At 37.7% G+C, this 19,394-nt stretch overlaps 1 protein-coding gene across 1 annotated transcript in view; it reads left to right on the top strand.

The window, feature by feature from the left end:
* Window positions 1–16,080: 16,080 nt before the first annotated feature.
* The window catches only part of Ace2 (angiotensin converting enzyme 2), a 62,131-nt gene continuing 58,817 nt past the window's right edge, over window positions 16,081–19,394 (top strand). Inside the window, exon 1 of the mRNA XM_063242930.1 lies at window positions 16,081–16,267. The gene's annotated coding sequence lies outside the window, so the exon portion shown is untranslated. The remainder of the gene's footprint in view (window positions 16,268–19,394) is intronic.

Raw genomic sequence — 19,394 nt, 5'->3', positions numbered from 1 at the left:
TCAGTTCCTACAAGCAAGAACTCAAAGATACCTGGGAGGACAGGGCCATAAGACAGATAATTCATATGATAAGCTTTTTGGTATCTACTTGGGACAATTCCAGGTGATCATATGTGTTCTTTAAGCAAATTGAAAGTAAAGAACGTAAGCACTAAAATCTGCTGAATCAAATGTCACAGAAATTTGCCAATGTTAATGTGTTTGCCATCCTTCTAAGGGTGACTGAGATTCATATTAAATTCTCATCATGTACTGTGCTTTCTTGCTAGATTATCATTTGGGCAGCTGTAATGGGAAAATGGCAGGATTGACATTAGTAGTACAATGGGGGAAAATCGTACGATGATGGTTGAAACTAGTGCTTTGACAAGCACATTCCAACAGGCCAGCAAATAAATGTCGGCTATGAAACCTCCCCGAGGGTTACAATACAGTTCTTTGTAAGACTGTGACTTAAAGGTGTTGTGAGGGGCTAGAAATCAGTGTACTTGCCAGTTTTTCTCACTCTCATAGTTCTTTATTCTTTCTTATTGAGAATTCAAATAGATACCTATTTATGTATTCCCATCTACTCTCTTTCTGACAGATTTCTGTATCTTTCCAGATGGAGAAGTTATTTTATTCCTAGGACTTGCTCAGCGTGGATATAATATTTACTCATCTAATAAAGTGTTTCTGCTAAATAAGTACCTTTTTCTTTATTTTGTGGATTGAAGCTAAACTCAATATCACTTTATAAAAATAATTAAACATTTTATTCACAGACCTCATTTGCTATTTTTTAACCATTTTTCATTATTTCATTTAATTCACACAACAACGCTTTGAGTAGACATGACAAGTACTACTAATTCTACTTAGCAAAAGAATATACAGAGGCTCAGTGGGGCATGGTGGCACATACCTGTAATTCCAGCACTTGGGAGGCTGAGGCAGGAGGATCATTGCAAATTCAAGACCAGCCTGGGCTACAAAGTGAGCCCAATGCCAGCCTGAACTGCCTAGTGAGACCCTGTCTCAAAAAGATAAGTAAATAAATACAAGAATATGCAGAGGCTCAATGGATTTAAATTGTGTAGCACTTAAAATTTTTCATAGATTATGTTGGAGGATTCATATTGACTAATCTATTTTATTCCTATTTTAATTACTCTTCTACTTTTAGTGTCTTTTTGGGGGGGGGTACTGGGAGTCAAACGTCACGCTTTCCAGGCTTAACTATATCTCCAGTCCTTTTGGCTTATTTTTATATAAAAGTACTTTGCCACCAGCTCCTCTTTCTAGAATAACTCAAGCTTCCATCTCACTATACTTGGAGGATGACACCTGGGATTGGGATGTCAGAGATCCCATGACTGCATGTGTGATGTGCAGGTTGGTTACACGGATGATCCTTGGGGTAAACACGGAATGCGTGGTCAGCAGCACAGAGAGGAATCCGAATCTTAGGCAGTTTGAGTGTGTTTTACAACGACATTTTTGAAGTAAGGATTTCAATTTTGCCGTACAATTTACATACTAATGTGGATAATTGTTTTATCCCTGTGCCATAACTTTATTTGCTCTATGTGCTATTTCATTTGCTCTGTGTGCTTTTCCTGTGAGTAGAGGGCACATTTCAGAGGCTCTGGTAAAACTGTGCCCAGAATTGAAATTTCCTTATAATCCTGGCATTGAGACAGATTTAGAGGGAGAAAACCATGACAGATCCTGTTAAAAAAGAAATTAGACCATGTCATTTCTTTACTTAAACCTCTTTATGCTTATCACCTCTCCCAGGGTAGAAGCATAAGTGTGTATGTGGTGATGAGGCCCCACACAATCTACTCTTACTGCCCCCTACTCTTTTTCATTATGAAATGGCAATATGTGATAGAGAGTTGGAAACTGTTATAATGAACACTTGTCCTATCTTCTTGATCTACTCATTCCTAACTGACCTGATAAAAGGCTGAAATGAGGTCCCTTTGAGAGTTGGGAGTGAGAGCGAGGGAACCATCTTCTTCTCAGTGTCAGGAGTATAATGGAGATGGTCTTGAGTGAACTCCAGGTTCTTACTGGGAGAGTAGGGGTGAAGTAAGGGATAGGGAAAGAGACCACAGCAGGACTGCAGATGGGCTTAGTTGAAGAGCAGTATTTGATAGAATTCTGGCCATCCATGTCCTTTCCCTAGGGCCACATTGGATTCTCCCTGGTCAAGGATGGATTCCACAGAATCCCCCAGAGAAACAGATTACACAACACCCTCCAAGAGTATGCATCAGTGTTTACTACTGCCAGGCAATTATCCCTTAGAACAGAACGTGAGCTTCACTGTATACTCTCAGTCCATTTCCTCCTCTTCCTTTCTCTGCAGAGGCAGAGTTGTCTGCACAATATCATCTATGTATTGACGTCAAGGCAAAAGGACTCTGTCACTTTCGTCTATTTTTAAAAATCATAATTAAGAAGAGGTCAGAGCGGATCAGAGAGAACAAGGAAGGAAGTTGAGCCCCTGCTGGGAAGAGGAGAACAACCCCCTGCTCTCCCCCCCCAGCAACCAGCTGATTTAGAGGGCCCTTATTGTCTCATTGACCTTTGCAAACCTAAAGCTGAGCAACTACTTAGAGGACAATGTACAACATAGTAACTATAGTAGATTTCCCATTTCGCTGTTTTCATTCATTTTATTCCTTTTATAATTGAATGAAAAAAAATTTAAAAATCACAATTGTTTTCTTCTTCAACTCTCACACTAGTTCTCCTCAACTTTTACCACATCCAGTGGAAAGAGGCAAGAGTTTTATTGGAAAGTACATTATGTTAAACCCTAGTGGTCTTGCTGGGTGACACAGGCTACTTAGTACCATTGCTGAGCATTTGAAAAGTGACAAGCTCCACATAGGTGGTTGTGAGCACTCAGGAAGATCATATACACTGCTGCTCTGCGTGCATAAAATACTTTAAGAGTTAGTTCACCCCTTGTGTTGTCCTAGGCAGGCATAATTATCTGGACCGATACTACATGCTTTAGTTTTTCTCCGTTCTCTTGTTTGAGACGTTTGCATACACACAAATATACATGTCTAAACAGGGTAAAATGCTTTGTGTTCAAATCCTCTGGCAGCTTTGTTAACTGGGAGTAAGTGATTGCCTACTCTACTTGGCCATGAATGAGATGTAGGGAAGGGGAATCATGCACACACAGTAATTCTTAAGAACAATACATGCATAGCATGATGTAGATCAGTTTTTTTAGTGTAGGCATTTGACATTTGGAGCCCAATAAGTCCTGGTTGTAGGGAACCGTCATTTGCATTGTATGATGCTTAGCAGCATTCCTGGGCTCAAACAACTAGAAGCAGTAGCACTCTGCCCTCAGTTTTGACAGCCAAACATCATCTAGGAGACAAAATTGCCAAGGCTAAGAACTACTACTCTATATCACCAACACAGGTGCACTTTGAAGACAATAAAATTGCTGTCATGTCACCTGGGGTTGTCATCTGTGAACCTGTGATATCTGGTTACCCTCTAGCCCTGAACATTCTGACCCTCCTGAGAAAGATATAGCTTATTACCAAGAGAGAGTAGAGCACTGGTTGCTTTCCCTCAGTGGAAACCATAAAGAAAAATAATTACAAAGAAAAACTATGTTTGTAATTCATGCAAGTTTGATGTCATCTGGGGACTATTTTTTACTTTCTGTCCTTTTATGATCTTTTTTAAAGACCATAAATGTTTTTCAATAATAAGAATGATCTCAGAAAGACCTTTCTGAGTACAAAGAGTATGAGCTTTAAAGGCAGATTGAGGTTAAAATCCCAGTTTCCTTGTTTTCCAGGCTTTATGATCTTGATTGTGTGTCTCAATTTTCTTATCTAGAGAATAGAGTTGATGCTATAACTTATCTCATAGGATTGTTGTGAGGATTAAATCAAGGAACATAAGTAAATGCTTAAATTTTCTGACACATAATAGTCACTGAACAAAGTTTAAATATTATTATTGTCAATAGTAATATTAGTATCTGTGATTCAGACTTCCATCTCCTTCACAAAGGCTGTTTGAGTCTTCCAGATTGCTCTGATCTCTGATTTCTCTGAGAGATCATTTTTTATTTGTGCCATTTGAGTAAAATTTCCCAATAATAAGGACTTATTAGTCAGGAATGGTATGTTCTCTGTGATTTACACTCTCTCATCTACCTCATGTTTTAGATATGTAGTTGTAAACACCATTTGTAGAGCTACACTCCTGAAAAAATTAGATAGTGGTTTGGGAAAATATCCCTCTTGTCTTATCAGGACTTTCTTATCTTGTCCACTCTTATCTGGTTACATCATGTATAGTTAGTGGGTAGAGGAATTAGCCTGGTCTTGACAGTAAGACAGAAAATCTCCCAGACCAGAGCAAAATTTATAAAGATGGTCTTGTAAGTTATGTCTTCCGGGTCTGAAGTTCTCAAAACCCAAGCATTAAGGTTGGAATGGAATCTCTACAGAAAATATCTTTCTAAATAGTCCCTTTCTACAGGTGGTAGAACAGGTAGGCCAGCTATATGGTCTACAGGAAAGACATCTGAATCTGCTTCTTTAAGGCAGAAACAAATGTAGTTGGAGGTTTACTACATTCCATCATGAAACAGATACAAGTCTTGATTAGTTTGAGCCAATTATGTTAGTTCTCTGGAAATATTTTCTTATTCCTAAAAATTTCATTGAAAGAGAGGGCTCATGGAGAAAAAGAGTTGTTCTTTTTTTATTTTGTGTTTTCTAGATGTGATGCCTGAAATCAACAAGTCTTGAAACAACAAAGGCAGCTTTCATCAGAGCAGAGTCAATGTGCTAAGGGTTGCACAGTGGAAAGATAGAAGAAAACTAGATCTTTGTTATCATAAAGGCAATAGATAAATGAACCCTTGGTATAACATACCATGGTATTTCACTTATGTGAGTTAATAGTTTTTAATATTGTTTAAGTCAATTGGGTAAGAGTGTTTTCTCAAGCAGGTGTGGTGGCACACAGTTGTAATCTCAGAACTCTTGAGGCTGGGGCAGGAGAATCACAAATTCAAGTCCTGCCAAGAGCAACTTAGTGAGACCCTGTCTCAAATTTTAAAAAAGTTTGGTGATGTATCTCAGCATGAAGGCTCTGGGTTCAATGCCCTATGAGCCGCTCCCTCCAAGGGTTTTCAGCTCAAAAGTATCCTAGCTGAACAGATACTATGCAAAGATCTTGGTGAAGTAATTCAGATATTATCAGTTGGATTTTGTTACATAACACATCACCCCAAAACCCTGTGGCTTGAAATAACAGCTATTTATTTAGCTTATGAACCTCTGGGTTGGTAACTTGAGTCAGCTGCGAAGTTCTTTAGGTCTTAGCTGGCTTCACTTGTGTATCTGTAGTCTCTAGTGAGTGTTCAGGAAGGATGGGGAACCAGCTGGTTCTGGATAGCCTCTGCCTGATGATCATCACATTCCAGGAATTTAAAGGAGGGAAGGAGGAAGGGGAGAGGAGGGAGGGAGGGAGAGAGAGAGAGAGAGAGAGAGAGAGAGAGAGAGAGAGAGAGAGAGACAGAGACACAGAGAGAGACAGAGACAGAGACAGAGACAGAGACACAGAGAGAGACAGAGAGACAGAGAGAGAGACGAGAGACAGAGAGACAGAGACAGAGAGACAGAGAGAGAGATAGAGAGAGAGAGAGAGAGGAATCTAAGAATTCATGCTGTGTGTACAGGTAGTATTGAAGAAATACTTCTGCAACCTAATACATATATTCTATAGTAAGTATTTACAAGGTGATAAATATATGAGCTAAAATCTTGATACTTCCACTTGTTATTTAGAATTTGGGTCTTTAGTTAACTTTTTAAAGCCTTCATTTACTAGTGTACTCTTATTAAATGGAAATTATATGAGCTGCTTACTCATACGGTGACCGAGAGATTCAAGAAGGAATGCTTGTAAAGTGCTTTGTGCAGTACCTAGCATGTGAATGTTAACCATTATTTGTAACTTACAAAGACAGGTCTGTACTCTCCAGTTTATGCCCTAGACTTCTGTTTGCTTTTTTTTCCCCTCCTCTTTCATTCTTCCCACTCTCCTTTGTTAAACAAAATCTAAGTAATTGTTTATCCACTGAGCCATTGCAACCTCCCCCCCCCACGCCTCACTACTGTGCTAGTTGGTCATTTGTCCCCACATTCTTCATATCTGTCCCAGGTTTTGGGACCCCTTGGGAACTCTCCAGGGTGCTGGATTGTCAATGGCCAATGCTCTGATGGTTATCTCGGGGGTCTAATTTAATTAATATCTTGCTTTGTCTAACACCTTGTTACTGCTTTTTAAAAAAATTACCAGCAGGTTTCTTCTTAGAAAAGTGAGAAGATTGAATCTCTAAATAAGTAATATGTGGAGAATTTCATTCTTCATCACAGCTTCTTTAGTTTTTTTTTAAAGAAACATGTTACTTTTGAGCATACATTGAGATTACCGAAAGTGTCTCCCAAACATCATGGCCTATCCAAAAAACATCTCATGGGGATAATCCTTGAATTTGAGGGTTATAGTGACTCTGCAACTTGAGCCTAAGGACTCCTTGAACAAATAAATTCAGGTATCATCACGAGTCAGCTCCCAAAGGTGATCAAACTGCCTAGTGACCTGTAATTTACTCCTGCTCCATAGCTAATCTTAGCAGTGATTTAGAGGAGGCAAAAATGTTTGGGCAATACCAGCTAGAAAATTCTGTGAAAAGGCTGAGCAGAGAAAGAGGCTCACTTAGGACAGTGCCTCCAAATGTGTTCTTAAATGTTTGATTTTCACAGTTGCTTAATGCCTTCATCCTTGTAGATATTGTAGAGGCTTTATCTGCTTGTCAACCAATGTTAAAATATTGACAGTCATTGAGATGTAAAATGACATGAAGGCATTATTCAAGTTCCAAAGGCCTTGATTTCAGGATAGAATCCAACTTAATATTTTTAAGATCTATCATATTATTGTCTCAGAAAAGAGAGAACGTTGCCCTGGAATTCGTGTAACTTCTAGGCATTGAATATATTTCTCAGCCAGAGAAGAAGATTCCTGATGAGATTGAAGACAGGTGGCATATCTTATATTAGAGGTGTCTATGATGGAAAAGAATGAGTAATAAGGCTCTTACCCTGCTTGGTTTCTAGCTTTTGTATTCACAGTGGCATTATATCTCCTACATTATTAAAAGTCAGGAGATTTTCATTCAAAGCATAGGAGACTCTGAGGCCTCAGAAAAATTCTTGTAATTCCACGTGCATTCATGTGGACATGAGATACAAGCCTTTACCTTTTTATTTCTGGATTGATCCTCGTTGAAGTTCAGATATTGGCACTAAACATTCACAGAATGATTCATCCATTCCCCATTTCTATGATTTTGGGAAAAAAGGATGATTCTATGACACCTCATACTTTCCCTCACGTCCACCTCACTTGCTCAGATTCTGGAGGAGAGAGAACAAAGGAGCCCTGCAATCAAACAGACACTAGTATCATTGGGCACAGTACCAGTCTTACAGGATAATCTAGAAGAAAAATTCGGAGCTCCAATTAAACTTTCTTCTCTGGTACTATAGACTAGACCAGCAAGTTTCACCCTGAGCCTCACCCTTGTCCTACTAGATTTCTAATATCTTCAAGGAAGAAGACATGCTGAGCCTTGAAGCTTATGATCTCTGAATCACCACTTATGGTAAAATTCTTAACAGAGACATTGTGAATCAGAGAGGATCACAAATGGAAAAGAGAATTCTATGCATTGTAGAATCATTACCATTTGCAGTGCTCTGGCTATGTCATTCTGTCTTTGCAATAACCATTTTTTTCTCTCAGTACTTTAGGAATAGTATTTTTATGATAGGTGAATATCTTGATTTTATTTTGAGGTCCTCACCATATTAGTCACGTCTACTTTGAAATGGTCATGAAACCATAAGTTATGACACAAATATTTTTTATATGAAGCCGAGGTGACATAATTATCCCATAGAGCATAGAAAGGGAGCCATAATGGATCAGCAGAATTCTGGATCATACCTGCCAGACACTTCCAAAGGCATGGTGACTCATAGGGTCACCTTATATTTTTTTAATTGATATTAGTTTAGTTTGAAATAAACACACTCCTTCCAGTACCAGACTTGCTAGTAGGTGTGTCACTTCTGAGAATTGCAGGGCATTGTGATCTCATCTTAGGTCTTTTGATACCTTGCCATGGTAGAAACAGATGTGCCCAACATGGCTTCCAGAACAGCTTTATCATTTAGCCAGTATTCTGGACTCATTCAGGTCTATTACTTGACTATCTTAGCTTTGTTGAAGTTAATGGCTAGCAGCAAGGATCACATTTAAGGAATAGCATCTCCTGCAGCAGTATTATTAACTAGATTATTTTTAATTGGAACATAATATTTATACATCATTATAGAGTTCCATATGGCAATTTAATAGATGCAATATATAGTATGTAATAATGAAATAAAAAATAAATATTTCTTTCTTCAAACATTTATCATTCTTATGAATGTTTTGTATCCTTCTGGTTAATTTGAAATGTATCAGATTTTTTAATTTGTTTTTGTTTTGGTATTGGGGATTGAACTCATGACCTCACACTTTCTAGATGGGCATTTACACCACTGAGCTAAATCCTCAGCCCCTCAGATTATTTTAACCAATACCTATCTTACTGTGCTAAAGAGGAATCAGAAGCAATTCTTGCACTCTTGTGTTTTGATGCCCCTTATTGAATTTCTTTCCATTTACCCCCCTTCCTACCACTCTTCCTAGCCTTTAGTGATCACAATTGCATTGTATTTCAAAAGATTAACTTTCTAGTTTCCACATGTGAGTGAGGACATGTGGCTTTTGTATCTCTGTGTCTGGCTTATTTCATTTCACATAGTGACCTCCATTGTATGGGCTCTTGATGGCATTATAACCTCTTGAGTTCAGAGAATCACCAGATTATGGGATAAATTAGCAATGCTATAATTACCAACCCTATGTTTGGCTGAGTTTAAAGATTGTGTATATCTCCTGATTCTTAAACTAGTTTATTTATTTCATAGAATATTTTATATTTATATTCCACAGTACTACTATTTTATGGAGCATCTCATTTTGATACCCACATTAGAATAATATTCTCCATGTCATCAACTAAGGATTTTGATAACTACAGTTATGAGAAAAGGAGTGGCAATTTATGATACAGATAGGCAGCACCTGGGCACAAGCGAAAAACCAGCATAGTAGTTAACCTAGTAAAACATTACAAATAAATTATTAATGAAATCACTAGGAGGATTTTCACTGCTGTTACCTCATTCCTTGACAGTCCAGTTTGACAGTAACCAGTGAGCTTTTGTATCATAGTAGTTATGTATAAAATTGGTTCTTCTGATATAGCCATGGTGCCCTTTTTCTTTTGCTGCCTAAGACACTTATTGCAGGCTGAGATATAAGAGTAATAAAAATTTATAGTGAATGTTCAGATTTTAAAAAAGGATTATTGTAAAAGGCCATTGCCACTAATCCCTCTCAGAATACTTCCCCTCACTTCAAACACGCCTATGCCACGCATGGAAGTCCTGTTTTGTGACTGTCTGTATGAGGTGTGATAAAAATATGGGGAATGTTGCTGCTGAGCACCATCTAATAAAAAATCAGGCTTACAAAACTATTACAGTGTGTCTTCATCCACCTCATTCACCAGATTTGGCACTGGGTGGCTTCTGGCTCTTTCCCAAAGACAAAATGGCCATGAAAGCTAAACATTTTGTATCAATTCAGGACAAAGAGGCAGCTATGACAGTGCAGTTAAAGACACTCACGACAGAAGAATTCCGTAACTGCTTCAGAAAGTGACAAGAATGATGAAATAAACCTGGTCAAAGAGATGGGGAGTATTTTGAGGGGAATTAATGGCAAAGTGTCTTTTACTATAATAAATGTTCAGAATGTAAACACTCTTCATAGTTTTCAATCACACAATGTATTTGGGTCACGGGAAAGACTGACCAGTGTTTAAATGCCTTTGCTAGTTAGCAATTGATAGCAGCATGTTGGAAGAAGTCACTCAATAGAAGTAAATTTCATTGTCTTCATCTATAAAAAGATGGTAACAAAATCTTTCTTACAGGGTTATTTGATGGATTCAGTGACAGCACATGTAAGCCACCTAGCCCAATGTCTGTCTTATAATAATCATGCTATTTTTCTCCCAGGTCTTCTACTACATTAAATCATAGCTTCAAAATCTCATCTTGTCTAAGAATTTCATTTTTTCAGTTGATACTGATCTGTACTTCTCACATACCATGGATGAACCAACAAATGAGTGATTCAGCATTAAAAATGAATTATACTGCATGTAGTAGGACGACTGAGCTGCTACTCTCCTCCTTCTTACTACTGAATTTAAGTACAATGTCTGCACTTTTGTAAACATTTGTTGTGTGCTTATTATGTGCCAACTACTTTTCTAGGCTACTGCAGAAACAGCATGAACAAAACAAAGAGAAGTCTCTGCCCCTTTGGATTTGATATTCTAGTGGGGAGAGATAGATAATATAAAAACATGAATAACATTTAATCATCAGTATAGGGTACTGGGTGGTGGCAAGTGCCAAAAAGGACAATAAAGAATGGAAATTGCCTAAATACATGTATGTGGTAATGATGAAGAGGATTAATTTTAATATAGTAATTTGGTACCTTGAGCTCTATGCTTTGACTCATTAAAACAGATAATATTTTGCTAATGTCAGTTGGAGAAATTTTAATGCCCATATTTTGTACCCTGAATAAAACTACTTTAAAATAACAATATGAAATGTATTGACTATTGTTATTATCCTATTATTTTGTTATGAAAATTTGTCTTACCATTTTTTCATAAAATAAAAAAAGAAATTCTGCGTTTCCAGACTGGTAAAAGGTAAAATGGATTCAGTAAAATTGGGATATTATTGCCTTTATTAGCATTCCTAGGATTGACCTTGAAAGCTCATATAACTGGCTCTGTCTGGATATTGCTCCATCAACTCCCTGCGAGGTTTCCTGTCCCACTTTGGTTGGAGGGACTGTCAGAGTGAATATGGAGTTTTGGGATGGGACTATAGCCCTAACCAACACTCACTGATGACCCAGACCACACAAATTCCTTAGGAAATGAGGAGAGAGGAGTACAGTGGGGTCTCCCAAATCATCTTGGTGGACTTCCTGGAAGCAACTTCTGTTAAATGTTGCCAGCTGGGTAACAAAGCATGAAGCTTATACTTAATTCATAAACCAAGGTAGAGAATAATAATGAAGGCCTATTCTGAGACATTTAGAGTCAATTAGGAATAACTGACTGAAGTGTAAATGTCTTCAGTTTTCTTCAAACTAGCTGAGAGACAGGATCTGATATGACTCCAAAGTGTCTCCTATACATTGAGTGCCTACCAGTGTTGTGGCCTTGACCTGGACTTGGTCTAAGCCATTTGACATTGATTTTCTTTCATGTTATCTGCATTTCTTGAACCTGAACTTTACTTCATTACATCACCTCAATCAGCCTGTGCTCCTGAGACATTTGTATTCTGCTATAAACTAGTGAAGACATATAATGCTCCAGCCAAATTCCTGAAACTCCCCTGTATCACCTTCCTGCTCTTTCCACAGATAGCTCCTTTAAGAGAGTTGTTTTAGTAACTTTTTTTTTCTTAGTTATAGAGCTTGTTTTTCTCTTTAGATCTAGACTAAGTAACAATTTTCAGTAGATTGGCTCTGAACAACAAACTTTTCCTTTTGGTCTTAACTGAAAAGATATCTGACTAACTGTCTCTAGCTAATAACACTCAAATTTATAGCTCTATCCCTGCCCTTTCTGCCAGTCTCCAGATTTATGTATACAGTTGCTTTCTGAACACCATCACTTGAGATTTTAGCAGATATCACAATTTCTACTGAACTCATAGTTTTCCCTACACACCTATTTTAATAGCAACTTTCCTCATCTGAATCAATACTAACCTTATCATTCTAGTTATTCAATCCAAAAACACTCGTGTGATCCTTGACTCTCTGATAGCCCACCTCCAATTCCCCAATGTCACTAAAAACGTGTTCAGAATCCAACCACATCTTACCAACACCTCTGCTATCACCAAGCCACTTCTATATCCTACTTAGATTATTACGCTAGGCCCCTTTATGGCCTTTCTCCAAATGTAGTCTATTCTTCATAAGCAGTCAAAGTGATTTCTCTTTGATGTGAGACTATGTCATTCTTCTGTTCAAACTTTATCATGGATCCCGTTTCACTTTGGATAAACTCTCAAGATTTTAGAAGCTTAGGATTTATAAGTTCCTAGACATAAATTTGTAATAGTTGCCTTGCTTAGTGCTATTTGATGCTTTGTAGAGTTTAGGTGTGAAACTAAATTACAGTTATGGTGGCAAGCACTGTACTGCCTTAAGTCCAAGCCAGTCCCAATCACTGTAATGACCTTGGTATGCACAGTTTTCCCCTGCAAATTTGAACTCTGTTGAAAATATTTGTCCAGTTGAATAATGAACATTATCCTTGATCTATCCATAGGAAAAATGGACTGCTATGTGACTAAAAATGTAAACAGGAAAGAGCTTAACTAAATTGTAGTCTGGAGCCATAGGTAAAGAACAACTGAAGAGTTTGTGCCTATAATGAAAATGATGGACTAATTCTACTACATCAAATGTGAATCAATTTTACTATCCTTTGAGGAAATAAAGCAGCTGACAGATTTTAATCATCATAATAATAAATGCTTAAAGAAAGTGAGATGGGGGAATCCAGTCCAAGATGTTTTAGCAAGGCTGCCCCTACATTCAAGTAAGCTGAAATCCACTCCTTTCTCAGCTGCATTAGGAAATCAACAGGCAACAAAAAGGAAAGCAGCATGTGAGTCTCTGAACAAAATGTTATAAAGCTACTTGAGTAAAAGCAGAAGCACACATCTGGTCCTGTAACTTCCTGAATGAAACACTTGAGTTTAGGGGTGAGAGGGAGAACAGAGTAGTCCAGATGTAATTCACCAAGGCAGAAAATTAGATTAACATGGTCAAATTGAAATGGAGAAAGTAAAATATAAAATCCAAGCTAAAAATAGACAAGAATCTTAAGATAATAGTGAGGCAGGAAAATATTGAAAATCAAGAAATGTTGAGAAGCAAATGCAGTGGGAGAATTGTTTACACTGATTCTGTAGGAAAATTAGCTCAGGATGGCCAACTGCAAGCAGTGACTGAATTGTTGGAATTTTCGTTCCACTCTATTAAGAAGTCATTGACATTCTGCTACCTGCAAGTGTTCTTTCATCCCATCTGAGAATAGTAAGAATCCACTGAAGACCCAGGGGGTGGGACCCAGAAAAACAACTGGCCCAAAGGAATGCATTGTGTTTGAGAAAGAATGTAGAAACAGAAAAGATCAGAAGACTGGACACACAAGAAAAAAAAAAAAAAACTGTTCTAGCTTTCAAAAGGAATGAAGGTTGGGGTCCATTCATAAAACATAGGTTATGTTTGACCACGGCACTTGACAAAACAAAAATGTTTAGAATACGATTTGTACTTGGAAATGTATGTATGTGGTCCATTCGGAATTCACTAGGAGCAAGTCAGATGCTGCCTGACTTACTTCCCCTGATAAAAGAATATAATTGCTTTTAAAAATCCAAATTCTTCAGTAGAGGATTTAGCAAAATGGAAAGTACTACAGCTAGATCAAAATGTTCCCTGAAACCACCTCTCTGCACATAATCCTTTAGTGTAAAGCTAATGGTAATATTATATCTACTGCATACGGATGTTGTATTGTAAGAATAAATACATGAGAACACAAAGAACAATACCAGAAGCCTAGTAATAAAGCCACTCAAAATAAAAGTAGTGCAATAACGAGCAATTTTCCACATTAAAATGTTTAAGCAACTATCTGCAAGATCATCTTTCAAGAATACTGCAGCACAGATTGGCTGAGAGCTTGACTCAAAGGTTCACCTGGACTATAGGACCCTGCATTGTTGAAGTTTGCTAGCTGGTGCGGAAATAGTAGGATGGAGGAGATCACCAAAGAAATGAGCAAAATCGTTTATGTATGAAAGGGAAAGGTAGTCAATCAAGGAGTCTGCGTGAGCCCGGCAATGGAGAGCCTGTCAGGTGTTCTGATCACCTAACTATGATTGGGTCCTGGTATAAAAACCTCCTAGATTAAAAAAGAAATAGGCTGAGTTTATAGTTGTAATCTGAAGAAGAAGGGGATATTATAAATGTTAATGACTTCCTCCCAATACTCACAGATACTGTTTTCATGATTGCATACACTTTGTATCAGGCTCTTGAAGGCTACATTTACAAGTAGGAATTGTGAAACCCATTTTGGAATTAAAAAGACGAGCTTCCTAATGCTCCCATGACTGGCCCAGATTCCTGTAACTGATAGATAGTGGGGCTGGATTTTGATCCCAAGCTATCTAAGAGATTTCTTCTCTCTGTGGAGTTATAGGTTCAGTCATCAGCTAACTTTATTTCAGTCTAGTAAGTCTTCATAATCATGGCCCACATGAGCAAAGCTAAAATGTTCTGCTTTGATTATGTCAGTTTAAATTTTTAAGCCATTTTAGGGACCACTTTTCCTGAAACATAACTCCATACTACTTAGGATGTTGCCTAGATATAATTCTTATTTTTCAAATGACTCAGTGTAATCATCTTGAACATTATTTACTGACTAGGCCATAATGTGACAGTGTCTTCAAAGCTTTCCACTGAATGAGTCCAAATAACTTTATTGCTATTAACTCTACTGTCTCTGCACATTCTGAGCTCATTGTTACTTCTTAGAGTATCGACTTCTTAGCAGCACTGCCCACCAAATATCCCCTCCCTGTTTCTGATCTACTGTCTGCTAAGATCTAAATGGAAGTTTCTATTCACAGGTTCAAACCTGAGCATAAGTCTTCACTTGGCTACAGCAAAGTGCACAGACTTTGAGATCCATATTTCTCTCACTGATGAACTTTTTATCTACTTCCAACTGACTCACTAATGGTAACATTTCAAACAACTACCGTTGGCGTTCTGCAAGCAAAGAGAAATAAAGGGTCACATCCACTAAGGGTCAGCAAAATGGCTACCCCCTGGCCAGCCTAAACAAGTAGCTTTTATTGAGATAAAGAACAAAAAAACTCAAATTGCACATGCTTAGATTATATAACTTGTTTGCTTCTTGTCCTTACAGGACCTCATGTTTTTACCTTGGGGTAGGGGCAATATTTCAAGGCCTGCACTTTTTCACACAACATTGTTGACCGGACGTGTCTGGGACAAAATAGTCAGTGTGGCCTCTCTACAATCTATAGCAAAATCTCCTTAATCCTCTTAATACCCTGAAGTAGAAGATAACTTTACATCAAAGAAGGATGGGTGGTTTGTGCAGCTTCTTTTCATGAAATTATTTGAGCCATGCTTCTGACAGGAGCAAGAACAGATACTAGGAATACAAAGCATAGTAAACTTAAAAGCTGACGCGGTCAAGAATTATTTACATTTAACACAACTGATTTTTACCACATGTTTATTACACACAGTGAAGTTACAACTGCTTTACAAAAACTAAACAGCAAATTTTTTTTGCCTAAAGGAATCAGACTATATGGATCAATGTTCTGGCTCCACCACTTATTAGAAAATTGAGGTCAGGCAATTTATTTAAGCTCAGTGTCATAACACATAAAATGGTAATAAAAATTTGCTTATCATTTTGTTGTGATGCTTAAAGAAAATTTCACAACACAAAACACTTTAAACAGTTATCTTTTTTCCCATTCTATAGTAATGTGTAGAACTTCAGAGTAAAGTAGTGGAAAAAATTTTTAAGGCTTGGTTATTGTCATTTCATTTGAACCTGGAAGACTTGTTTTTCTGGGTGAAGAAATGTTTTCTCTGTATGGAGGTTTCGTAATCACAATCAAGCAGGCCTATAAGCCTTGCCATTTAAAGTGGCTCCTCTCTTTTATCTGTGACATGCCTACACCCTGGGAATAAGGACTGAGTCAGCTGCTGAGATTCAAAAGAATGACTACTGAGGTCTCCTTGCAGTCTGTGTTGCCATGATCCCTTGGCTATGGATGACCAGAACTTGACATCGATACTCTTTGGATTTCATACGTGTGGAGACATTCCTACTTTGTGATCCTGACTGAATTTTGAACAGGTAAGTGAAAGGGAAGGAGGAATACAGTGAAGTCAGCCATAGAAGTAGTGTTTAATGTGGTCATCTGACAGATAGAAAATAAACCTTTTAAAATTTTCCAAGGCCGTGTCAGGAGAGTTAATCTGTGTAGTGGAGAGTAGTCTTACAACTTTTAAAAATAGCCATGGTAATTAAAATTGGTCAGAAAAAGTAAATTCTATAAAGACAAAGTCAAAAATCATACTTTAAAAAAGAGTGATAATGGTCAGAATTACCGCATGTTCAAACTTTCTTTGCATTAAGAAATAATTCTTATTTATGCTCAAAGTATAATTATAATCCATATGAGACTACCCACATTCATTTGTCTCTTTTTCTCAGTGACTTGAAGCAGATAAAGTTAGAACTGAGAAAAATTTCAGATGACCTTTATAAGTACATTGATGTCTTTAGAGGATTTACTCAGACCTATAAGCAAGGCTGGAAAGATGTAATGTTAATTGTGAATCAAACAGTAACTTCTAGTGAGAGACAAGCAGCTTACAAGCTGCTATTGCATTTGGGGATGAAAATCATATTCTTAATTTTAGACATCCAGAAGATCAGCAGTCAGGGGAACAACCAGTTCCCGCTGGTGCCCAAGCAATCCCTAGACCCATGCTGGTCTAACAGCCAGACAGGAGACTGGAGCAGAAGAAATTTTAAAGTGTGTTTTCAAAGGCCTGAGAAGGACAAAAACCAAGCCCTTTAGTTATTTTAAATTGTCAGCTATGTACCAGGAGAAAGATGACAACCGTTTTGTCTTCTTAGATCATTTACTAGAGGTACTAGTAAAACATATGTCCATAAGCTCCTGATTCAACAGAAGAACAGATTTTGCTTAAAGACATGTTTATTATTCTTTCAGCACCAGATATTAGAAAAAAGCTACAAAATATAACTTTTGCTCCAGTAGTTCACTGGATACTTTAGTAAAAACTGCTTCCTTACTGTTCTATGATTCGGACTGGAAGAAAGTCCAGGAGAGAAAACAGACCAAAAAGTTACTGCCTTTGTTGCAGCCTTAAAAAAACAGATACAAAGTGTGATTCTCAGAGCTCCAAGAAGAGCTTAATGACTAAATTCAACTGCTACTACTGTGGAAAGCTAGGTCACCTTAAGAGGGACTGCCTTTAGAGGCCCCCAAAGCCATGCCCTGACTGCAAAGCCTGCCACTGGGAAGGAGACTGCACTCTGAGACAGAGGCCCCAGAGCTCAGATTCATCTTCCTAGGTGGTCTAGTAAGACTAAAGGGCTCTAGGGCACTCTGTCTCCTCCCTCTGGCAAGGCTATAATCTCTACCTGTCATCTCTAAGGAGAAGCCCTCAGTAATCATAACTATAGAGGACAAAACCATCCTATGCTGGTCATTGGCACAGGTTTCTTTGACCTTCTCCAACTCTGGCCTTCCTTTCAGACATCATACCTCAATAAAAACGCTAACCAGAAAAGAATATCTCCTTTTAGTTATGCCTAAAAGCCTAGCTCTCATCCTGGAGAGATTTTATACTGTCTAAATACTGTAATGTAGATATTCAGGTTGCCAACTAGTTAAAATGATGCTGAGATTAGTTTTTACATATATAATACATATTGTTGTTCATGTACAAAAACAGAGAGTTTTTTATTGGTCAAAATAACCTGTTAATTGTTATAATCTGTTTCTCATGGCTCATCAAAACTTTAGAGATAATTATAACTAAAACTAGAAGGACTTATGACAAACTGTCAGACTCCATCAGTAAAGGAATCTCAGAGCCGGTGAGTTATAATCACTATCCCTTAGAAACAGTTTCTAAACTTACCTGTCAGCTCTGATGATCATGCTTTGATTATACATGCTCTAATTTCTCAGAAAATTTGTCCTTGCCTAGAGGATGCCAAACCCCAAGTGATCATACAGATAAACCTTATAACAAATATTCTATATTCCTTTTAGATTTATTTTACTAGGATCTACCAGATCTTGTACAGAGAGAGGGTTATATGACACACATTGAGGCCTTAACTAACTATACTCAGTGGGCCTTAAATGGCCTCTCTCTCCTAAATAAAAAAAGTAAAATTAATGAGAAAAGCTATCCTCAAAAATCAGATGGTATTAGGCATTCTAACAGCAGCACAGTAGATACTTGTGCAACTGTAAAAACTAGATGTTATGCGTATATTCCGGATCCACCTGATATTATCTCAACAGCTGTTCAAGATACTAGATGACAAATCGGTGACATGTTAGACTTTGAAATTCCCTGGACCTTATACTTCCTGTTTAAGGGAAGCCATTACTAACTTCTCTTGGTGGAAATCTTCATTGACTGTATTCATAATTATCCTGTGGCTCCTATTATTTGGCCCATGCATACTTAATTGTTTCTTTGACTTTGTTTCCTCCAGACTTAAGGTTATATACCTACCCAAGACAAAAATGCCTGCTATTGAGGGCCTTTGCATAGATCCTCTGTGGAGTATTTCTGACTGCTTATCAACAATTATGACCCCTTTCAGCCTGAAGAAGCCAGATCAGTCATTACCTATTACTCCCTCACAGCAGTTTGGGATACTTCTGCAGAGGAGAAAATGTTATAGACAGCTAAGTTAGATAAAAATATTATAGGCAATTAGATAGGGCTTGGCCCTCAAAGAGGCCAGTGCAGAAGACAAGATACCTTGTACCTGTGGGAGAGAGAGTCACCTCCACTGTGGGCCATATCTCGTTACAAAAGATAAATGTATCACATACTTACTAAGGATGAATACTAGAGATTGATATTCTAAATAGGTATCAGTCACTTTGAGGAAGCCAAGAAGAATCACTAACCCAACCCCTACAGGAAAAGCCCTTATTCTGTATTCATGTCCACTTGTTATGACTTGCTTCCCTATTTAATCAATTTTGCCTGAACAATTATACTCGTAATCTTATTTGTTGACCATAGTTTTCTCCCATCTCATGCCCATCTTGTGATTTCTCCTTTTTTGCCACTTTGGACCCACCTCATGGGGTGGATTTGCTTTACAAAAATTTCTAGAAAAGGCAGCTCACTTGGGATGCCTTCTGTCTCTCTCTCAGACAAAAGCTTTTTTCCCCCTAATAAATATATTCTGCTCT

This window comes from Cavia porcellus, unplaced genomic scaffold, assembly GCF_034190915.1.
Source record: "Cavia porcellus strain 051 isolate PalLab524CR breed Dunkin Hartley unplaced genomic scaffold, mCavPor4.1 scaffold_33, whole genome shotgun sequence".
Lineage (NCBI taxonomy): Eukaryota > Metazoa > Chordata > Mammalia > Rodentia > Caviidae > Cavia > Cavia porcellus.
This window is presented reverse-complemented; position numbering and strand designations above follow the sequence as displayed.